Source organism: Pseudophryne corroboree, chromosome 11 (assembly GCF_028390025.1).
Source record: "Pseudophryne corroboree isolate aPseCor3 chromosome 11, aPseCor3.hap2, whole genome shotgun sequence".
NCBI classification, from domain to species: Eukaryota; Metazoa; Chordata; class Amphibia; order Anura; family Myobatrachidae; genus Pseudophryne; species Pseudophryne corroboree.
The window spans coordinates 81656793-81681932 of NC_086454.1; the positions used below are offsets into that span (position 1 = coordinate 81656793).

Consider the following 25140-nt stretch of genomic DNA (forward strand, 5'->3'; position numbering starts at 1 on the left):
AATAAAGACAGAGAGACTCGGAGAGACGTCTTCGGCGCTCAGCAGGAGTTAAACGGGAACGGCCAATTTGCATGGGCTCATCTTTAGTTGGTGACAGTTGGCGAGGAGGAGGAGCAGAAGATTTTGGAGCAGATGATCTTCCACGCTCAGTTGCTCTCTCTCTGAAACGTAAATCAACTTTCGTGCAGAGTGAGATTAGCTCATCTAACTTAGAGGGTAAGTCTCTGGTAGCTAACTCATCTTTAATACGCTCAGATAAGCCATGCCAGAATGCAGCATACAGAGCCTCGTCGTTCCATGCCAGTTCGGATGCCAGGATCTGGAACTGTATCAGATATTGTCCTACAGTATGTGACCCCTGGCGTAAACTGAGAATCTCGGATGAAGCTGAGGTTACCCGGCCTGGCTCGTCGAAGATGCGCCTGAATGTTGACACGAAGGCAGTGTAGGAAGATAGCAGGGTGTCGGACCTCTCCCATAACGGTGATGCCCAATCAAGGGCTGAGCCACTGAGAAGAGAAATAATATAGGCAATTTTTGTACGGTCACTGGGAAAATTGCCAGGCTGTAGCTCAAACTGAATCTCACACTGGTTGAGAAATCCCCTGCAGAATCTTGGAGATCCGTCAAATTTTGCTGGCGTTGGAAGATGAAGACGTGGAGCAGAAATGGGTAAGGTGGGTGGGGTTATAGCTGGAGTCACTGTGGTTGACGCACCAGACGCGCCTGATCCACGGAGAGTTGTCTGAATCCCATCCAGCCGAGTAGAGAAATCCTGGAGACAGCGGATGATGTGGCCCTGTGCAGCCTCCTGATGTTCTAGTCGGGCTGCCAGTTCTTGCATCGGCCTGGCCGCTTGATCCTGGTCTCCGGCTGGATTCATTAGGTCAGTGCTTACTGTCACAACTGAGGGCCTGAGCTGACGGGAGGCAGCCTCAGTTGTAGGGGCTGAGATGTACCGGAACCTGGGAGGTTGTATCAGACCCCTGGACATGTAAGTAACATGAATAATAACTGCCCGAAGGCGTGACCACGACAACTTGGATAAAAGTCAATGATGTTTATTATGACAACTCCGCAACACAGCAGCAGTAAAAGAAAACATAAAAGTCAGCAAAGAATAAATACAGTTCCTGGGTACTACAGGGTGGCAGGAGCCACAGGGCACTGGTAGTGTGAGATAGTTCTTATAATCTTCTAGATGGAAAGTCCTTACCAGGCCCGACTGTAGCAATGGAGATAACCCAGGATTGTACCAGCTGGTGTTCCAGGAAAAGCTGGGTTGCTGAAGATAAAACGGCTGCTGTGGATACTGGCTGGAACCAGACTGTTGTTAGCACGGAGTGGATACTGGCTGGAACCAGTTAAATAATAAATGAAGCTTGAGAGCGATGCAATATGAATGAAATGTAGCACTTGAGAGCGGAGAAATAATAATACCGGTGGAGAGTGGTAAAGTGTAGAAAGGACACCGGCCCTTTAAGAGAAGCTGTACTCTGCTGGAAGCTGGGCTGGAAGCAGGTAATGTTGTAGCTGGAAACAGATGAATCCACAATGGATCGGAGAGTCAGGCTACACCGCAGGTGGAATGCTGGTGCGGGTCTCTATGGTGGAAGTCTTGAGACAGGAGCTGGAACCTGGAAGACAATCACAGGAGAGAGACAAACAGGAACTAGGTTTGACAACCAAAGCACTGACCCCTTCCTTGCTCAGGCACAGTGTATTTATACCTGCAGCAAGGAAGGGATTGGCTAGGCAATTATGCAGATTAACAATACTGACAACAGATTGGAGGAAATGATCAGCTGACAGAATCCAAGATGGCTGCGCCCATGCAGACACTTGGAGGGAAGTTTGGTTTGTAATCCATGTGGTAATGAAAACAGTAATGGCGGCGCCGGCCACTGGAGACAGGAGACGCCAGGCTGACAAGTGCACATCCAACCACGCGGACACAGCGGAGGCCGCGGCTGACGTAATCGCCACTCTGACACTCTGCATGCAGAAGCTCAGGGACGGCGGCGGAGGCCGCGGGAGACGCCATGCCAGATGTAATATGGCGTTACTGTGACAGCGTCTCAGAGAGACAGGAGAGGATGCAGGAATGTGAACATTAGGATAACAGATGGGATCCGGTCCTGGAGCGCTGAGCCAGCCTTAGGAGGCATCTGATGGGTAAGAAATGGCGTCCAGATACCCGGATCGTGACAGGATCTCTGTGACTTAAGTCAAACACAATATACAGAACATCTCCTAAGATGCATACCTGGGGATTCCTATCCATGTAATTAGAACACATCTCTTGTGGTCCCGCCACAACTATGTGAATGTGCCCTTACGGGTGGTCTTCTGTTTGCCGGCGGCCGGGCTCCCGACGACCAGCATACCGGCGCCGGAATCCCGACCGCCGGCATACCGACATTTTTTCTCCCTCTTGGGGGTCCACGACCCCCCAGGAGGGAGAATAGATAGCGTAGCGCCGGTATGCCGGCAGTCGGGATTCCAGTGCCGGTATGCTGGTCGCCGGGAGCCGGCCGCTGACATACCCTACTACACCCGCCCTTGCTGTATGCTTGCCCATCCCTGTTCTGCCTCTTACTGTGGAAGAGGACACAAATCTAATATATGTACAAATCTTGATCATAAGCAAATAATCTACATATACTGCAGGTCAGCCAGATGGGAGCCGCGGTATAGGGGACTGTGGCACCACAATCGCTTCTTTAGAAACCTACCGCAGCTATTTAAAGTTGGCATTGCAATGAGGGGGGCATGCCACAAGGACCCAATGCAACAAGAGTCATCAAGCCCCCAGACTGCCCACTTCGCTCAGAAATGGGCAGCATGTGGCAGGCTTGCCTACTCTCTCTACAGTCAACACCCCCCCCCCCCCCCCTCCAGAAAATACCCCCAGGAGAGTAGGCAAATCCGGAAGTCTGGAGTAGTACTGAGAAGCATAATGCCAAATTGACTTCACCCATTTGTAAACGAGGCCCATAGTAGTAAATGTTTGTTAGAATGGTTCTGTGTTTAACATTATCACTGAGCAAAACCAATTGTTTACTTCTTCCTTATGGTTTGCAAAACCTTCTGACAGTGGGGGTAATTCAGACCTGATCGCTAGGCTGCGTTTTCTCACAGCCTGCGGTCAGGTCTGAACTGCGTATGCGTATGCACCACAATGTGCATGCGCGACGGACCACAGCAACGGGGATCGGTGCATAGCAATGGGATGGTGCGAAAAAAGTGATCGCACAGGCGATCGCAAGGTGATTGACAGGAAGAGGGCGTTCGTGGGTGGCAACTGACCATTTTCAAGGAGTGTCTGGAAAAAACGCCGGCGTGTCCAAGCGTTAGAAGGGTATCTGACGTCAATTCCGGTCCCGGACAGGCTGATGTGATCTCAGCGGCTGAGTAAGTCCTGGGCTGCGCAGAGACTGCAAAAAATCAGTTTGTGCCGCTCGGCTACACATGCGTTCGCACACTTGCACAGCTAAAATACACTCCCCCTGTAGGCGGCGACTATCTGATCACAGGGCTGCAAAAATCGCTGCCCAGCGATCAGGTCTGAATTAGGCCCATTGTGCACGCCCCTTCAGAGTACATGAGAAACGGGGGCATGGCCTTGCAGCATACTTACATTGTGCACCATTTCTGCCTCCAGCCTCTCTCTACAGTCTTTAGATGTGGCACGAATGCACGCAGCATCCATTCACCGCTGCTCTAATAGGTAGAGCACCAGAGGAGATAAACTGCCTTCCCAGCCTTTATCCACTGGGCACTAAGGCCTGTGAGAGGGGTGGCAGGACAGTGTCCAAAAAGAAGGACAGGACCGTCAATATCAGGATGGTCAGGGGGTATGGCTGTTATCATTGCTGTGACTCTTCTATCTCATGCCCTCTGAAGCTCACAGCCTACTCAGAAAGCCTTACACCCCTTTTCCAACAAAGTCCCGGGTCTGACTCGGGATTTAAAACACAGTTCCAGACCTGGGACTTTGCTCCCCTTTCCCACATCGACCCAATATATTCACGGATTGGCACCATTTATACTGAACACAGGTGCGATCATCTTGTCGGGAACCTGAGGCACTCCACATCACATTGGGAGCTAGCACAGCAGTATGGCAGCTGCTGGGCTGCCCCCAGACTCCATCTCTGTGAATGTGCGCGGCATTAATTCACTTTCACTGTCACCTCTGCTTAGTGTGGGGCAGAGAAGCAGCAGCGGTGACAGGTTGTTCCAGAACCTCCCAACCGCCCATGGGGCACTGCGGTTATTAGGTATGGGTTCTCTCCATGCTGTAAACGGGTCCCAGGTTACCTGTTTACACTGCACCCTTACCTGGGTCCTCCCATGTCCAGCACTGCAAGCTACACAGGCTGGATTTCTGGGTCACTGGACTCGGGGGGAGGGGGGTCCTGTGATTGGAGGGGTGCCAATACCAAAATGAAGGCACTAACTGACTACTAGACATACTAGATTGGGCTCTATTTAGAGGTAAGACCTCGACACCCCCGCAAGGGGACTCTATGCACTCTCCCCGCTGTCTGCATACTGGCGGTTGGGATGTTGCTTACAGGCTATGGACAGCCGGCATCCCGCCCGCCAGTAAATGAAATGTATTCCGTTAGAGACCCATCTAATGAAGTTCACCTGGACTCGGTGGATGGGCCCACATATTTGGCCAAATTTGTGGGCCCATCCCCTGAGTCCAGGTGAACTAGGCAAAATTTGGCCAAGAACTTCACTTACACTCCATGTTAATTGTAAGAGTTTATTAGAATTATTGTGACTATGCGTTTTCTTAGTGCATAGAGTGTGCATCAGCATTTTTCTTTATTTTGTATAAAGCTAATAGGTCTTGTTATAATACAGTTTCCTTAAATACAGTTAGGTATTGCAATGTTACAATCACTATACATTTTTTTTATGTAATTATAGAAAAAAATACACACAAATTACCTCCAATTGGATGAAACAGAATCATGTACAAATACCAAGCATGTAGATCACCATAAAAGAAACATCCAAGAGACTATCATTTGGCAACAATGCTGGAGAATCAATCATTGAAGGTATAGCGCGGCCTCCCATGTAAAGTAACACTTCAGCGGTGTGGTTACTGTCATTGAACATAAACAGAGGATAGAGATAAATAATTAGGCCCTCTGGTGTTAGGTGAGGTGTGCAGCTGCTGTACTCTGTGTGCTGAAATTGAAGTCCTTACATACTATGTTCTTACATACAGGTAAGTTTTGCCATAAATGTGTTTGTGTTTGCATAGATACTGGGTCACCTCTAACTGTCCATTGGAGGGGTGTAGTATGGCTGACCGGCAGTCTCCTGACCGCCGGTCAGCTTACCGACGCCGGGATCCCGGCAGCATACCGACGCCGGGATCCCGGCGGGGAGGGGCGAGTGCAGCATTGGAGGGTTCCATATCTATATGAACTAGCAAGGATTATTTATTCTATATCGGAACTGTACAGCTTTAGTTGATCTATGAGGTCTGTTTCTATATGAATTTGCCGAGTTCATCACTCATATGAATTTTCTCCTACATTGGAGCTTTATGAAATATGAATAGTTGACTTACGAGGCTGGATTGATATTGCCACAATAAACCTCAGTGGCGTTGGAATACTTCCTTTGAGCACCCCTGATTGATTGTCTGGGTTTATTCTATTTTGTTGAATATACTTACCAACGATCAGAGATACACCCCTGTTGAAGTCTTGGCACAAGACGAAACGCGTTGGGTTATCATTCTGTTTTATCTGATGTTATCTCCGATTTCATAATAAGGAAGAAGAAGAAGGACATTGTAGAGATCTACCTACACTCTTCTGCAATTTATAGGTTGATCAATGTAGGAGAAACACACTTTGCTGTCTCTGTAATGTTATGGACATTAATTGTGCTAATGTATTTTTTTTAAATACATTTTTATGAAGGAACAGTTTATCATTACGTTTTAAAGCTTGTTGACACTAAACTGTGAAACCTTATAAGGGTCTTTTTTTAAGTATTAGGGGTTGATACAATCCTTAGGCGCCAATTTTTTATTATCATTACTTATTTTTTTAACCTATGTTTATGGTGTATCTTTTCTCTTAAACCTGTATATATAAAGGTACTCTCACTGAGCTTGATATCTACTATGCGATCCTGCACTGATATAACAATGATATTACAGGACCAACTGATACCTTCTATCACTGCATTCAGCACCATGGCTTATAAATGTAAAAAAAACGCCTTCAGACTCAAGTAGTTCTCTGTAGTTTGTTCTCTGATTAAAATAAAAAACCTAAAAAAACTAAAGTGAAGATCTTTTATCTCAACCCGCTCATATGCATATATATATTCATATATATGCATATATATTCAAAATCTGCATCAAGTAAATGGGACTGCCAATCCTGACTATGAGTCATAGAAAGCGCTTCTGATAGGAAGACACTCCCCTGCCTTTGCGCCAACAGACCTGGCTACTAGGGGCTGCAGCCAATGAAGCCACAAGGAGATGGTTTGGGCTTTTATGTTATTGCTCACTAGTGCTCCTCGTCTCCTCCCCACCAAATTCAATAGGAGCTGCCACTGGTTCCTGTAATTATATTGTGAGGTCTGATGTCTGGCATCTCCGTGGTGGTGAAATAAGGAGATTTATGGTAGACTTACCATTGTTAAATCCCTTTCTGCGAGGTACACTGGATTCCACAGGGAATAACATCGGGGTGTAGAGTTGGATCTTGATCCGAGGCACCAACAGGCTAAAAGCTTTGACTGTTCCCAGGATGCACTGCACCGCCTCCTCTATATAACCCCTCCTCCGTGCACAGGAGCTCAATTTTGTTAACCAGCCCAATGCAGTAGCAGGTAAAGAGACGGTAGATGATAGCCACATAGAACCACGTTCTCACGACAGGAGAAGGGACCAGCGGCTAATGCCATACAAACCCAATGAAGCGTCAGGGTGGGCGCCCTGTGGAATCCAGTGTACCTCGCAGAAAGAGATTTAACAATGGTAAGTCTACCATAAATCTCCTATTCTGCAGTGGGGTACACTAGTGTTCCACAGGGAATAACATCGGGGATGTCCTAAAGCAGTTCCTCAAGGGAGGGGACGCACTATAGCGGGCACAAGAACCCGGCGTCCAAAGGAGGCATCCTGGGAGGAGGAAGTATCAAAGGTATGGAATCTGATGAACGTGTTCACTGAGGACCACGTAGCCGCCTTGCACAATTGTTCTGCGGATGCGCCACAGCGGGCCACCCAAGGAGGTCCAAAAGACCGAGCAGAATGGGCCTTGATAGCAGCAGGAGCTGGGAGACCAGCCTGCGCATAAGCTTGTGCAATCACCATTCTAATCCATCTGGCCAAAGTTTGCTTGTTTGCAGGCCAGCCACGTTAGTGAAAACCAAACTGTACGAAGAGGGAATCAGACCTCCGAATGGAGGCAGTCCTCTCCACATATATACGGAGAGCCCGTACCACATCCAAAGACCTTTCTTTAGAAGACAAACCAGGAGAGATAAAGGCCGGAACCACAATCTCTTGATTAAGGCGGAAAGATGACACCACCTTAGGCAGGTAACCAGGGCGAGTACGGAGAAATGCCCGGTCATGATGAAATATCAGGAAGGGCGGACAACAGGACAAAGCGCCTAAGTCTGACACTCTTCTAGCAGAGGCAATAGCCAACAGGAATAGGACCTGAATAGTAAGCCATTTCAGGTCCATAGAATCAAGAGGCTCAAAGGGAGACCCTTGCAGGGCATTAAGGACAACAGACAGATGCCATGGAGCCACAGGAGGGACATAGGGAGGTTGAATCTACAAAACACAGAGTGAATGTATGAACGTCAGGAATAGACACAATTTTCCTCTGAAACCATACAGACAAGGCAGAAATATGAACCTTGAGGGAGGCCAGATGAAGGCATAAGTCCAGGCCTTGTTGCAGAAAGGCCAGAAGCTATGAGGTTCTGAACTTATATACATTGTAGTTCTTAGCAGCACATCAGGTGAAGTAAGAGTTCCAGACCCTGTAGTAAATCCGAGCAGAAGCCGGTTTACGGGCCTTCAGCATAGTTTGGATGACCGCCTCAGAGAATCCTTTGGTCCTTAGGAGTGACGTTTCAAGAGCCACGCCATCAAAGCCAGTCTGGCCAGGTCTGGGTAGACACAAGGGCCCTCTAATGAGGAGGTCTGGGCGTTGAAGTAGTAGAGGACGTTCCATCGACAGACCCTGCAGGTCTGAGAACCAATGCCGTCTGGGCCACGCTGGAGCGACTAGAAGTAGTATTCCTCCTTCTTGCTTGAACTTCCGCAGAACCATGGGCAGGAGTGACACTGGAGGGAACATGTATGGCAGTCAAAATTTTCATGGAATTGCCAGTGCGTCCACAAACGCTGCCTGAGGTTTCCTTGTCCATGATTCGAAGACCGGAACTTTGTGATTGTGTTGAGACGCCATCAGGTCTACATCTGGTAGGCCCCACTTGTCCGGATGAAGGCTCCACTCTCCGGCATGTACGTCCTGACCACTGAGGAAATCCGCTTCCCAGTTGAGGACACCCGGAATGAACAATGCCGATATTGCAGGCAGATGATGTTCCGCCCATTGAAGAATTCTGGACACTTCCATCATTGCTGGTCGGCTTCGAGTGCCACCTTGATGATTTATGTACACCACCGCCTATACTTGAACAGGCCTGTTCCTTAACAGAGGCAGGGCTAGCGTCAATGCGTTGAACACTGCCCGCAGTTACAGAATGTTGATGGGGTGGAGAGACTCCTCCTTGGTCCAGCGACCCTGGAGAGAGTGTAGCTCGAACACAGCGCCCCAGCCCCTCAGACTGGCGTCCAGTGTCAGGAGGACCCAGTTGGGAATCCAGAAGGAACAGCCCCGCCACCAGGACAGGGACAAGCGGACCTCCGGGGTCAGGACTATTATTTGAGACCTGATCCGTTGAGGCAGACCGTCCCACTTGGATAGGATTGGAATTGAGCATACTCCACCATGTCGAAAGTCGACACCATCATGCCTAGTACTTGCATCGCCGAGTTAAGCAGGCTGACGGGCAACCCAGGATTGTTTAGATTTGGCCTTACCGGTCTTGGAAGTACGAGGCTTGCTCGAGTACACCTGACCCTTTGATTTACCTGAAGTCCGAAAGGAATGAAAAGTAGTACTTTTAGATTTCGGAGCAGAAGGAGTAGTATTAGGAAAGCACGCAGTCTTAGCAGAGGCAAGTCAGTCACGATCTTATTAAGATCTTCTCCAAACAGGATGTCTCCCTTATAAGGGAGTACCTCCAGAGTCTTCTTTGAATCTAGGTCAACCTTCCAGGACCGCAACCATAGAAGTCGGCGAGCCAAAATAGACGTAGTGGATGCTTTGGATGCCAGAATACCTGCCTCAGAGGACGCCTCTTCAATATAATGGGAGGCGGTGGTAATATGAGACAGACACTGTTTGGCAATGTCAGAAATATCCTGAGGTAGCTCTTCCTCCAAAACCTGGACCCACGCATCAATAGCTTTTGCAGCCCAGGAGGCCGCAATAGTGGGCCTGTAAATTGCCCCAGTTAGGGAATAAATACACTTCAGGCATCCCTCCACAAGCTTACCTGTCGGTTCCTACAGGGAGGTGACAGGCAGAGAAGAAGATACCACAATCCGGGCGACATGAGAGTCGACCGGCGGTGGAGTTTCCCACTTGTTACTCAACTCCACAGGGATAGGAAAACGAGCCAACATCTTCTTGGATAGGGCAAACTTCTTTCCTGGGGAGACCCAAGCCTCTTGACGTATGTCAATTAAAAGGTCAGAGTGAGGAAAAACTACTTTAGCCACTTTCTGACGCTTGAATTTATCAGGATTTTTTGATGCAATAGTGGGACCAGCTTCATCATCAATCTGGAGAACCATTTTGATAGCTTCCACTAAGTCAGGGACATCAACCTGAGTGACATGCTCCCCATCAGAGGCTACCGAGTCAGAATCAGCCGGATCAGTATAGGCCCCATCCTCATCAGAAGAAGTAGCAGAAACATGAGTGGATTGAGAGGAGGAAATCACAAGCTTAGAGAGCCCCTTAGCCCCAGAGGGCTGAGGTGTAGACTTTTGAATAACCAAAGATTTATTTAAAACCTGTATCTGGTTAGATAGTGTGTCCGCCCAAGGCGGATTTGCTACAGGGACAATTTGTGGCTGAAATGGCACAGGAAGTCCCACAGGGGCATAAGACGTGTTACCAAAGTATGTAACATACAAGAGAAGGTAGCCCAGGGTGGCTCTTGATTGGCCACGGGTGCTACAGGTGGAGTGGGAGAGGTAAGGGACCCACATCCCCAGCAGCAAGTCCCCCCCTCTAGTAAATCCGTGGGATCAGCACTGCCTGAGGCAGGAGCGTCCGCGGAATTCCCGCCCTGTGTGGCAGGCATCATGAGGAATGCAGCCGTGGGGCACACAGATCAATATTGCCAAACAATATGAATACCGTAATCCCCTGATTTATGTGCTAATAAAAACAGGGCACAAACAGAGAAATCGGTATGGGGTGACTGAAGCGCACAGATAAAATACACTGAGATGTATAGAGGGGTGGTATTCATGTGACCGCCGGTCAGCTGACCGACAGTCACATGACCTCCTCCACCAGCCCGACGGGTCACTATCCCGACGGTCGGCATGCCGACCAACAGGGACTATTTCCACTCGTGGGTGTCCACGACACCCATAGAGTGGGAATAGAACCTGTGGCGACCGCAGGTCGCCACCGAGCCCGCAAGGGGCTTGCTGCACTCGCCCCTCCCCGCCAGGATCCCGGCATCGGTATGCTGCCGGGATCCCGGCGTGGTCAGGAGACCGCCGGTCAGCAGTACTCCACCCGTATAGAGTGTGTAGCACTAGCACTATATATATATATATATATATATATATATATATATATATATATATATATATGGACCCTGACGCACTTATCCTCGCAGGGCTCAGAATATAGTGATTGCAAAGGTGTTATGCACTAAAGGAATACGCACAGCAGCTATATGGCACACTCAGTCACAAACACAATGCAGGAATAATGTACACAACAATAATACTGCACTGGACAAGCAATTTACATCTAAAACTAGATATGTATATGTAGAGAGATATAACAATGCACATTGGAACTGGATGTATATCACAGAATAATGGTACCTCCTATTCTGTCAGCAGCACACTTATTGCTTAACTAACAGTCAAAATGACAGGTAGAATACTTAAGTGTCCTGTATAAGCTGGAACAGGCAGCTATACAGAGGAGACAGCACCCAGCAATCCCATAGAGAGCAGCCCTTCAGCTAACAATGGCGCCAGGTCTCAGCAGGGAGTGAGGGGAAAGTGAAAGCAGCTCCAGGGCGGGAACATCTGCTGCAGATGGCGCCCGGAGCTGGGGGGAGGTGCTACAGGCAGCGCTCTATCCCCACAATACGTCTCCGCTGTAATTACCCGGGAACCAGGCCGCGGGAGTATACAGCGTCGCAAAGGGGAGGTGATGGAGCCGCAGCACATAAAAGTGCTGTGGCTCAGTCTTGGTGCTATGCAGGCACCAACTTTAAAACTGAGCTCCTGTGCACGGAGAAGGGGTTATATAGAGGAGGCGGTGTAGTGCATCCTGGGAACAGTCAAAGCTTCTAGCCTGTTGGTGCCTCGGATCAAGATCCAACTCTACACCCTGATGTTATTCCCTGTGGAACCTAGTGTACCCCGCTGCAGAAAATCAAACTTTTTTTCATGAATAGACTAAGCTCCCTCCCAAAAAGCTGAACCAAATCTAGTCTTCTCTGCACTGCAAACTCATTTACATAATCATGTCCTACAAAACGCAATATTGTTTTTCCCTACTGAAGAGGCAACATCATGGAACATCAACAGCTGTGACCTTCTGCGCCCCCTATAAGACCCCTATAAGTTAAGGTTGTTTTAAAATCCCTTAAAGGGGGTAATTCTGAGTTGATCGCAGCAGGATTTTTGTTAGCAGTTGGGCAAAACCATGGCCCTCATTCCGAGTTGTTCGCTCGGTAATTTTCTTCGCATCGCAGCGATTTTCCGCTAATTGCGCATGCGCAATGTTCGCACTGCGACTGCGCCAAGTAAATTTGCTAAGAAGTTTGGTATTTTACTCACGGCATTACAAGGTTTTTTCTTCGTTCTGATGATCGGAGTGTGATTGACAGGAAGTGGTTGTTTCTGGGCGGAAACTGGCCGTTTTATGGGAGTGTGTGAAAAAACGCTGCCGTTTCTGGGAAAAACGCGGGAGTGGCTGAAGAAACGGGGGAGTGTCTGGGCGAACGCTGGGTGTGTTTGTGACGTCAAACCAGGAACGACAAGCACTGAACTGATCGCACTGGAAGAGTAAGTATCGAGCTACTCAGAAGCTGCACAGAAAAATCTTTTCGCAATATTGAGAATACTTTGTTCGCAATTCTGCTAAGCTAAGATAGTGTATAAGATTCTGCTAAGCTAAGATAGTGTCCCAGAGGGCGGCGGCTTAGCGTGTGCAATGCTGCTAAAAGCAGCTAGCGAGCGAACAACTCTGAATGAGGGCCCATGTGCACTGCAGGGGAGGCAGATATAACATGTGCAGAGAGAGATAGATTTGGGTGTGGTGTGTTCAATCTGCAATCTAAATTGCAGTGTGAAAGTAAAGCAGCCAATATACCTTGCACAGAAACAAAATAACCCACCCAAATCTAATTCTCTCTGCAAATGTTATATCTGCCCCCCTGCAGTGCACATAGGCCCTCATTCCGAGTTGTTCGCTCGCTACCCGCTTTTCGCAGCAGAACACACGCTAAGCCGCCGCCCTCTGGGAGTGTATCTTAGCTTAGCAGAATTGCGAACGAAGTATTCGCAATATTGCGAAAAGATTTTTCTGTGCAGTTTTTGAGTAGCTCGAGACTTACTCTTCCAGTGCGATCAGTTCAGTGCTTGTCGTTCCTGGTTTGACGTCACAAACACACCCAGCGTTCGCCCAGACACTCCCCCGTTTCTTCAGCCACTCCCGCGTTTTTCCCAGAAACGGCAGCGTTTTTTCACACACTCCCATAAAACGGCCTGTTTCCGCCCAGAAACACCCACTTCCTGTCAATCACACTCCGATCACCAGAACGAAGAAAAAACCTAGTAATGCCGTGAGTAAAATACCAAACTTCTTAGCAAATTTACTTGGCGCAGTCGCAGTGCGAACATTGCGCATGCGCAATTAGCGGAAAATCGCTGCGATGCGAAGAAAATTACCGAGCGAACAACTCGGAATGAGGGCCATGGTTTTGCCCAACTGCTAAAAAATTTCCTCCTGCGATCAACTTGGAATTACCCCAAAAGAGACAAAGAAAGACTCAGTTGTGAGTCACTCTTTCAAAGTTGTAGATCATTTTTATAAAAAGAGGCCTTTATTTTTAATATCTACAAATTATATCCGTAAACTTTCAGAGACAAAAAAAACACAAGAACAATATACACATAAACAAAGAAAACCATAAAAATGTAATTAAATGTGACCACTCTCCAGTAACAAATGTGATACTGTATATGCCAAGATAATGGACAGGGAACTACCCTTTAATTCAGGCCCGGCGCTACCCGCTCAGCGAAGGGATGCAGTGCAGGGAGGCGCTGAGACGGAGAGGCGCTCCCCTGCTCTGCATCCCTTCCCTGCTGCTGCGCCGTCCTGTCCCCCCTGCTGCTGCTGCCAGCTGCTGTGCCTGTCACTGTATGTCAGGCAGCGGCGCTGGCAGCATGAAATGCCCACTCCCCTCCCCTCACCTGTGTGACTGCAGCTGTATGGATCAGAGGAGGGGGCGGGGCTACATGGAATGGAAGGGGGCGGGATAAATGGGACGGAAGGGGGCGGGGCTACACGGACCAGGCTGCTGTAGTGAGAGGGACAGTAATTACAGTGGCGGCCAGCCAGACTTAGGTAAGTGGAGGGTGAGAGAGATGTATGTGTGTGTGTATGGTGGGGGCGTGTGTGTATGGTGGGTGTGTATGTGTGTATATATGTGTGAATTGTGTGTGTGAGGTATGTCTGTGTGCACACGCACTATGGACGCTACTACTGGGGGGGCCATTACATATAAGGATGCTACTACTACTTGGGGGGGGGGCATTACATATAACGACGCTACCAATGGGGGGGGGGGGGGGCATTACGTGTAAGTATGCCACTACTACAGGGGGGGCATTATGTATACTGATGCTACTACTGGGTGGGCCATTACATGTAAGGACTGTACTACTACTTTGGGGGGTGGGGCATTACGTATAACGACGCTACTACTGGGGGGGCATTACATGTAAGTACGCTACTACTACTGGGGGGTATTATGTATAAGGACGCTACTACTGGGGGGCATTATGTATAAGGACGCTACTATTTCTGGGGGGGCATTACGTATAACGATGCTTCTACTACTGGGGCATTACGTATAAGGACCCTACTACTACTGGTGGGGCATTATGTATAAGGATGCTACTACTACTGTGGGTGCATTACGTATAAGGACGCTACTACTACTGTGGGTGCATTACGTATAAGGACGCTACTACTACTGGTGGGGCATTACGTATAAGGACACTACTACTACTGGTGGGGCATTATGTATAAGGATGCTACTACTACTGTGGGTGCATTACGTATAAGGATGCTACTACTACTGGGGGTGCACTACGTATAAGGACGCTACTACTACTGTGGGTACATTACGTATAAGGACGCTACTACTACTGTGGGTACATTACGTATAAGGACGCTACTACTACTGTGGGTACATTACGTATAAGGACGCTACTACTACTGTGGGTGCATTACGTATAAGGACGCTACTACTACTGGTGGGGCATTACGTATAAGGACACTACTACTACTGGTGGGGCATTATGTATAAGGATGCTACTACTACTGGGGGTGCACTACGTATAAGGACGCTACTACTACTGGGGGGCATTATGTATAAGGATGCTACTACTACTGGGGGGGCAGTACGTATAAGGACGCTACTACTACTGGGGGTGTACTACGTATAAGGACGCTTCTACTACTGGGGGGGCATTATGTATAAGGATGCTACTACTACTGGGGTGCATTACATATAAGGATGCTACTACTACGGGTGGGGCATTACGTATAAGATGAATAAGATTGTGCTACTGTGTGGGGTACATTTAAATGGGAGTACTATTGTGTGGCCATGCCCCTTACTTGTGAGACCACAACCCTTTTCCTGGCTTGCGTCAAAGGCACGTGCTGACCCTTTGTCGAATATGGAAGGGCGCAAATTTATAGTTTGCAGGGGGGCACCGAACGGCCCTGCTTTAATTTACTGTATATTGTATAGCACAGTGGTCATGAGAGGAGAGTTATAGGCGGGATGTACTAAGCAATGCATCCACGATGTGATACATCCCGTCACTTATCGTGTACATACTGGTGTTATTAATCCCGGTATGTACTTAGAAATGTGATTACAATTGCAAAGGAGAGCTCTCCCATGAGGGGTCATTCCGAGTTGATCGCACGTAGCAACTTTTTGCTGCCCGTGTGATCAACTAGACGCCACCTATGGGGGAGTGTTTTTTGTGCATAGCAAGGCTGCGATCGCTTGTGCAGCCCTGCTATGCTAAAAACGTTTTGTGTAAAACAAGACCAGGGTAAGACTTACTTACCCTGTGCGATTAATGCAGCGATGCAGGTCCCGGAATTGATGTCAGACATCCGCCCTCCAAACGCCTTGACACGCCTGCGTTCGGATCTTCATGCCCAGAAAACGGTGAGTTGATGCCCCGGAACACCTCCTCGTGTCAATCTTCTTGTGGTCGCCGCTGCGACCGTTTTCTTTGCTAGCGGGGTCGCTGACGTCGCCGGGCAACAACGCGCCTGCGCAATGCGGGCGCAGCGCATATGCAATTCCGACCCGATCGCACAGCTGCGAAGAAGTGTGCGATCGGGTCGGAATGACCCCTATTGTTCTTTGCGATAGAAGGGCTTCTGGGTTTAGATCCCGCGAGTGCTTCTGCTTATGTACAGAGTGTGCAGGGGGTGCTGGGAGGGATCCGATTGGAGGTAATTTGAAAAAAGCCCATAGGCTTCTATTGGGTAATAGGCGTTACCCACCAGCTCCGGAAAACTAAGATAATAGGATTTTCTGAGTTTTGGCCACAGTTTCAGGTTTAGTACATCCCGTCCTATAACTTGAATCACCTGACCATTAAATAGCTTGCAATGCAAAATATCTCGAACTTTGGAAATTAACTGAGGATCCCTATTGGGGCAGTAATTCATAATGTTGCTGTATCATAATAACTGTTTGTTTAAACATAAAACTGTCTCAAATTCTAGTGCACCATCCACGTTCCTCACCACCACACAGTGGCGCTGAGAGAGAGGGGGGGGAATACAAATTACCTGGGCCCAGGTCTGGAGGAGGGGCCCAGTCCCAAGCCTCCTGCGATTTGGCCTTGCCCCCTGAAAAGTACCCGGACTCAGCCAGGCTCTCTACTGCCCTGGCTGGGAGGCATGCCAAGCTCCTGTGAGTGGGTGCTTCTCATGTGCTAGACACGCCCCCGAAGAGGTGTGGCTATGCCTCCAGCATGCTGTGGTCACACCCCCTCCAATGGGGGCGGGGGGGGGGGCAGGAAGTTGTTGCGCCAGGGCCCAGGATTTCTCTTGCCAACCCTGCCACCACATGATACATATGAGTTACACAGATTCTGTGTCTGGCTGACTTCAGGTCTGCATTCCACCTGGTTTGAGTCAGCCACAGAACCTGTGTGACGTATTTGTTCCGGATTAGAGTGCTCCTATAGCCAGGGCCATTTCTTGGGGCAGGCGAGCAGTGCAACTGCACTGGGAGCCCGCCGCGGCACTAACTGTGGCTCCCTGCTTCCCCCTCCTATTTCTCCCCGAGTAACCCGCTCGGGGGGCGGAGTTTCACAGAATGACGCGGTTGCGCCGTTACGCCACGACGCAACCCCGTCACTCCGCGAAACTCCCCCTACCCCCCACTCCCGAGCGGAGTACAGAGGGGGATCCAAGTTAGGAAGAGGGAAAGGCCGGCGCGAGGAGCGACTGGTGAGGCGGGCCAAAGAGCGGTAATCGCCTCTGTAAGTATTCTCTCTCTCTCTCTCAATGTGTAAAAGGGGGACACCTGCCGTAATGTGTGAAATGGGGACTCTTGCCTGTCGTAGTGTGGGGATTTAATGTATCAAGGGCATTGCAGTGTGTGGTATAATATGGTGCAGGGGGCATTACTGTGTGGGGCTTAATATGGTAGAATTTTTTTTTCCTGTGGTGGTCGTGATCTGTTGGAGCAGGGTCAAAAACTGGATTGTGAGGTAGTCTTTTCAGACGAGGAAATGCCCATTTAAATGAGGCCACACCCATTTAGATGAGGCCACGCCCCTTGCCGGGTGCGCGCGCAAGTTTTTTTTTTTATCTAGGTGTGTGTGGGGGGGCACATTTTTTTATGTCATGGGGGGGCGCATTTTTAAATCTCGCACTGGGAGCCAAATTGGCTAGAAACAGCCCTGCCTATAGCAACCCTACTAAAACTAGGCGCATTGGTGTGACAGGAGACACATGATTTGCACAAACCCCTTAATGATGTCATCCCAGCACAACACCAGCACGGAGAGGCACTTGTGCTGAAATTCATAAATGACACTGAACTAGCCGTACAGCCATTATAATGTCAGTTAATTCATTCCAAGCTATAACACTCTGGAGTGAGAAACACAGATATATAATATAAACAGGTTTGCTATACAAAGTCAGTGCTGTATGACAGGTGGATGACAGGGCTTCCCACTAGAGCATAACTCACTAGATCACCTTGCCCCACAGGGTGATGAGACAATGAATAAAGTATAAAGGATTGTACACAACCAACAATAATTGAGCCCATAATTGAGCAATCACACCAATAAATCACAGCTCGCATGTTGAAAATAAACGATAACTTGCATTTTAGACACAAGACAAGGAAGCCCCTCTGATGCCTTCCCCTAATAAAACAGGGGGAGTCTGGCACGCCTCTAACCTATAACATCACTGCACAAATTGAAAACGCATGTTTGAGCCATGGTGGTCTGCGACATTTCAACTCATAAAAGTTCTTTTTCCTGGTGTCATCATTCAAAGCTTTTCCTTTCAGAAATGGCAGCCCCACAGACCCACACTTGACAAATCACTTTCTGTATAAAAAAAATATATATATATATTCTGAAAGTGAAAAGTAGCATATTTTTACCCAGTAAATGTGTGGCCCTGTAAACTCTGAACCTACGGTGGCCTTTGTTTCTTGTAACCTATGTGAGAGTGATTTATCCCCTTCTAACAATTCCAGCTAGCGGGAGGTGAAACACGCTGTATGTGTCCAATTCAACTCTTGAGATTTGACACTTGGTGATCACATTAAGGATTTTCTTCTTGTATGGAGCCCTCTATGTGAGCCTGCTTGTGGAACTGTCAGGCCCCTGAACTTGTGCCCCATGGAACTTCCTATTTGTTTTCATGGCAGAGTGGCATAACAATTGAAGTCATTTATACTTGGGTTTTGTGTTAAAAAAAATTTTTTCAAGTTTTTCTCTTATACATCGGGATCCTGGGGCTTGGGATGCCGGAAGTCAGAATAGCAACAGCGGCATCACGACGCTCAGGATCCTGACACCTACTAGGCAGCTATGCTACCCCTAATCACTAACCTCAATAACCCTAACCCTTTCCCAGGCAGCCTAACCCTCCCCAGTGGTGCCTAACCATAACACAGCCTCCCCACAGCCTAAATCTAACCCTCCCCCCCCCCCCCCTGCAGCCTAACCCTCCCCAGTGGTGCCTAACCATAACACCGCCTCCCCACAGCCTAAATCTAACCCCCCCTCCCCGCAGCCTAACCCTCCCCAGTGGTGCCTAACCATAACACCGCCTCCCCACAGCCTAAATCTAACCCCCCCCCCCCCCGCAGCCTAACCCTCCCCAGTGGTGCCTAACCATAACACAGCCTCTCCACAGCCTAAATCTAACCCTCCCCCCCCCCCCCCGCAGCCTAACCCTCCCCAGTGGTGCCTAACCATAACACAGCCTCTCCACAGCCTAAATCTAACCCTCCCCCCCCCCCTCCGCAGCCTAACCCTCCCCAGTGGTGCCTAACCATAACACCGCCTCCCCACAGCCTAAATCTAACCCCCCCCCCCCCCCGCAGCCTAACCCTCCCCAGTGGTGCCTAACCATAACACCGCCTCCCCACAGCCTAAATCTAACCCTCCCCCCCCCTTCCCCGCAGCCTAACCCTCCCGAGTGGTGCCTAACCATAACACAGCCTCCCCACAGCCTAAATCTAACCCTCCCTCCCCCGTAGCCTAACCCTACCCGGTGGGGCCTAACCCTAAACCCCCCCCCCTCCGCAGCCTATCCCTCCCAAGTGGTGCCTAACCATAACACCGCCCTCCCACAGCCTAAATCTAACCCTCCCTGCCCCGTAGCCTAACCCTACCCGGTGGGGCCTAACACCCGCAGCCTAACCCTCCCCAGTGGTGCCTAACCATAACACCGCCTCCCCACAGCCTAAATCTAACCCTCCACTCCCGCAGCCTAACCCACCCCAGTGGTGCCTAACCATAACACCACCTCCCCACAACCTAAATCGCAGCCTGAAGCCCATTGTGTTGCAAAAGCATTGCACTGGTGTGATCGCCTCTGCTTGATTGACAGGCAGAGGCGGTCGCGAGGTGGGAGGATGCGTGCCGGCGCTGTTTGAACGCAGTTGAGGGGGGGGCGCGGTCTGGACAATGCAGGTGTGTCTGGACTGTTGCCGGAGCGGGTCGTGGTGGCTGCTTGACATCACACGCAGCCGCTGATTCCCAAAACATGGCGGGTAGCTGCCTGCCACCGCAGCTAGGTTAGAGGGGGTAGGGTTTTACATGCGGGGAGGACTAGGCCTGTCCTGGGGTTCCCCCCGCACGTCAAAGATTGTGATGGTAGATGTGCTATTTTTAGCACATCTACGATCAGCTCTGAATCACCCCCTTAGTCATAAATACTCAAAAATCTTGCACATTTATATGCCCAACTTACCTTATAGTCTATGTCAGTGGTTCTCCAACTTTTTTTGAATCACGGCGCCCTAGAGTATCAGAATGTTTTTCACAGCACCCCTAGGTTAAAAATTTCTTATTGAGAAATTTAGAAAGAAATATTAAACTAAGTACATTGGGCCTAATTCATACCAGATCGCTGCTGTGTGCTTTCACACAGCGGGCGATCGGGTCTGAACTGCGCATGCGTATGCACAGCAATGCGCAGGCGCATCGGTCCACAGAGAGACGGGGAGCGACGGGCAGCGATGGGATGGTGCGAACAAAGCGATCGCATGGGCGATCGCAAGGTGATTGACAGGAAGAGGGCGTTTGTGGGTGGCAACTGACCGTTTTAGAGGAGTGTCCGGAAAAACACAGGAGGAACCAGGCGTTGGAGGGAGGGTTTCTGACGTCAGCTCCGGCCCTGATCATCGCACTGGAAGAGTAAGTCCAAACTTTTGTTTGTGCAGCTCTCTGCACATGCGATCGCACCCCTGCACAGCGAATTCCCCATCCCCTTGTAGGCGGCGACTACCTGATCGCAGCAGTGCAAAAATCGCCTGCTAGCGATCGGGTCTGAATTAGGCCCATTGTGTTTATAGGTCATCCTTAGGCTCAGTTATGTGGTGAGGGATAAGATTTGCTTCTACTTGTCCACATATTTTACAGTCGGCAGCCACAAGCACTGGCATTGCCTGTTACATTGACCATAAATAATTTGACTTGGTCCTGGACCACCAATCACAGCACACAGTTTGAGAACCACTGGTCTAGGTTATAGTGAGAAATGGGGAGACAACAGCATGACTTGTCCACTGAGCAGTAAGTAGGCTTTAAACCAGTGAGGTACAAAAACAGCAGAACATGCCGACATGGGCGTTATGTCAGCATGTGAACAGTCAGCGATCACAAGGTCAACAATGTCAGAATGATGACAGTTGGGATGTTGACATAGCGTTTATAGCATATTTGAGCCCTAACTCTAACTGAAGCCTCCCTCTGACCCTAACCCGTCGACATATTGTCCATGTAGACATTCTGAATGTCGACATAAAGACTGTATACCTTTTAAACCAGGATATCTACAAATATCTGAAACATTCCTTTACACTCATCTGTCTATAGAAGTCACAGGAGATACAGTATAGCTGCTGCAGTGAGTGATCATACCTATGGGGTTGGGTATGGGTGACCGGCGCTTGGTATTCCGTCGGTCACCATACCAACGTCGGGATCCCGGGTATTAGAATGCCGGTGGGGGGTGCAAGCGCAACAAAGCCCCTTGCGGGCTCGCTGTGCTCACCACGGGTTCTATTCCCACTCTATGGGTGTCGTGGACACCCATGAGTGGGAATAGTACCTGTTAGTCGGCATGCCCAACTGTCGGAATGTTGAGGGGGTGGGATGGAGGTGTTGGTATTGTGAAAGGCGGTCTCCTGGCCGCCGGTCACATAACTACATCCCTACCTATGTCCCAAGTGCACTGTGACAAACTCACATTGACCATTCCCCATAGTCCCAGCAGCTACTGTGCATCAGTTGGTAAGAGATTACCATTCCCGCTGTCACTTCCTACTAAGGCCCCCATTTATCAAGCCTTGGAGAGTGATAATAAGATTTTAAACCTACCGGTAAATATTTTTCTCCTAGCCCGTAGAGGATGCTGGGGACTCCGTAAGGACAATGGGGTATAGACGGGCTCCGCAGGAGATATGGGCACTCTAAAGAACTTTTAGTATGGGTGTGCACTGGCTCCTCCCGCTATGCCCCTCCTCCAGACCTCAGTTAGATTCTGTGCCCAGAGGAGAATGGGTGCTCTACAGGGGAGCTCTACTGAGTTTCTCTGATAAAAGAATTTTGTTAGGTTTTTTATTTTCAGGGAGCACTGTGGCAACAGGCTCCCTGCATTGTGGGACTGAGCGGAGAGAAGCAGACCTACTTAAATGATAGGCTCTGCTTCTTAGGCTACTGGACACCATTAGCTCCAGAGGGATCGGAACGCAGGTCTCCCCCTGCCGTTCGTCTCAAAGCCGCGCCGCCGTCCTCCTCGCAGAGCCGGAAGATAGAAGCCGGGTGAGTATAAGAAGAAAGAAGACTTCTAAGGCGGCAGAAGACTTCAGATCTTCACTGAGGTAATTGCTCCCACACGTTACACACACGGCAGGCACTGATGGGTGCAGGGCGCAGGGGGGGCGCCCTGGGCAGCAATATATACTTCTATTTTTGGCATGTTAGACACATATGGGCTGCGGAGTCAGTGAATATGTATATCCCCCGCCATTAATTGTAAATTTGAGCGGGACCGAAGCCCGCCACTAGAGGGGGCGGAGCTTGGTCACACAGCACTAACCAGCGCCATTTTCTCCACAGTGTGCTGAAGAGAAGCTGTCTCCCCGGACTCTCCACTGCAGAACGGTGATACAGGGCTGAAAAAGAGGAGGGGGGGGGGGCACATTTTGGCGCAGTGAGTGTATTACACGATTGACATAATATAAAAGCGCTATATCTGGGAATTGTTTCCAGTGTCAGTTGGCGCTGGGTGTGTGCTGGCATACTCTCTCTCTGTCTCTCCAAAGGGCCTTGTTGGGGACCTGTCCCCTTATAGATAGATCCCTGTGTGTGTGTGAGGGTGTCGGTACGCGTGTGTCGACATGTCTGAAGCGGAAGGCTCATCCAAGGAGGAGGTGGAGCAGATGATTGTGGTGTCTCCGTCGGCAACGCCGACTCATGATTGGTATGATATGTGGAATATTTTAAATGCTAATGTGACCTTATTACATAAGAGAATGGACAAAGCTGAGTCCAAGGAAACGGCAGGGAGTCAATCCGCGGATTTGGCTGGGTCACAGGGCTCGTCAGGGTCTCAAAAGCGTCCCTTATCACAAATAGTAGACACTGATACCGACACGGATTCTGACTCCAGTGTCGACTATGATGAGGCAAGGTTGCACCCTAAGGTGACCAAAAGTATTTATTATATGATTATGGCAATAAAAGATGTTTTGCATATTACAGATGACCCCTCTGTTCCTGACACGAGGGTACACATGTTTAAGGGGAAGAAACCTGAGGTAACGTTTCCTCCATCTCATGAACTGAACGAATTATTTGAAAAAGCTTGGGAAACTCCAGACAAAAAACTGCAGATTCCCAAGAGAATCCTTATGGCGTATCCTTTCCCTGCAAAGGACAGGGTACGGTGGGAATCCTCACCCAGGGTGGACAAGGCATACGTCCTCTAGGACGTAAGAGAAAAATAGCACGTGTAATGTACCAGCCAATCAGCTCCTAACTGACATGTCACAGGCTGTGTTTGAAAAATGACAGTTTAGAGTTGATTGGTTGGTACTTATCACAGTGCTATTTATCACTCTCCAAGGCTTAATAAATCTGGGCCTTAGTTCCTTCATTTATTTCTAATGCTGAAAGTTTTACTAAGTAATTTCATTATCCACAATTAGAATCTAGTTGTAATGCTTTCATACCCATAAAGGAAGTCTCCATCTAAAGTGCTATCTTGATCCCCATTCACTTTTTCTTTTAATAGATTTTCTGAGGATGCTATCTGCAGAATCTCTGTTCACTCAAACATAAGTGAAAATTTTATCTTGCTTTAGGATAACAGGACATTAATTTATGGCTGCAGCAACAGAACCTCTCTGTCTGGCACTATATTTCTCAGTGACAGCTGTGGCATTTCAGTGAGGACTACAGAAAGCTGCCAGTTGAGCTGTAACTTTGCTCTCTTCAATATCATTCTTTACAGACTTTTTATAAGATCCCCATTGACAATTTATGGAGAGTTTTTCTTTTTAAGTCACGCACAATACTCTAGCAAAGTGTTATATAATCTAAACAAACACATAACTATTATTAGGCTATTTTACCCAGCTATAGAGGTAATTCCAAGTTGATCGCAGCAGGAATTTTTTTAGCAGTTGAGCAAAACCATGTGCACTGCAGGGGAGGCAGATATAACATGTGCAGAGAGAGTTAGATTTGGGTGGGGTGTGTTCAATCTGCAATCTTATTTGCAGTGTAAAAATAAAGCAGCCAGTATTTACCCTGCACAGAAATAAAATAACCCACCCAAATCTAATTCTTTCTGCACCTGTTATATCTGCCTCCCCTGCAGTTCACATGGTTTTGCCCAATTGCTATCAAAAATCCTGCTGCGATCAACTTGGAATTACCCCCTATGTGAGTTTAAAGGGACTGCATACATGCCATGCGGTAAATTAAATACCAATTGCTAACAGGGGGCAGGCCACCAGCTCAGGAAGCACTGGGCATGCGCCCCAGTGTGGAGAAATTGTGGGGGGAGGGGGGGGTGACACACGGCCACGCCTCAATGTGATGTGCAACAGGGGGGCGTGGTACACGACCACAATGGGGGTCATTCCGACCCGTTCGCACGCAGCGGTTTGTCGCTGCGGTGCGAACGGGTCTGGAATGCGCATGCGCGGCGGCCACACTGCGCACGTACGTCATTGCCTGGCGACAGGGGTCGCCGGGTTACGTCGCGCTCAACAAAGGAAGCAATCGCAGAGCCGACCGCAAGAAGATTGACAGAAAGAAGGCGTTCCTGGCCGTCTCCGGACCGTTGCCTGCCGTTTTCGGGGAGTGGAGAAAAAAACGCAGGCGTGTCCAGGAGAACGGAGGGCGGATGTTTGACGTTAAAGCCGGCCCCAGCATCGCTGAGATCGTCGCACAGGGTAAACATGTCCAGGGCTAGTCTTTTTCTGCATGAAAATTTTTTAGCTTAGCAGGGCAGCACAGACGATCGCAACCCTGCAAAGCTAAAATACACTCCCCCATAGGCGTGGACTACTTGATCGCAGCACCAGCAAAAAGTTGCTGGCTGCGATCAACTCGGAATGACCACCAATGTTCTAAACCCCTCCCATAAAAATCTGGTGATGTTTGATTTGGGCAAAGGTCTACCAGTATGGTCAGCCAGAATTTGCTGATGACTCTCCTGGTGAACCAAAGATCTGGTCAGCGGA

The 25140-nt window shown here is 49.1% G+C and overlaps 1 long non-coding RNA gene across 1 annotated transcript in view; it reads right to left on the reverse strand.

Moving 5' to 3' along the window:
* Window positions 1-4826: 4826 nt before the first annotated feature.
* The window catches only part of LOC134969953 (uncharacterized), an 85542-nt gene continuing 65228 nt past the window's right edge, over window positions 4827-25140 (reverse strand). Inside the window, exon 3 of the long non-coding RNA XR_010189585.1 lies at window positions 4827-5125. This is a non-coding gene — a long non-coding RNA (uncharacterized LOC134969953). The remainder of the gene's footprint in view (window positions 5126-25140) is intronic.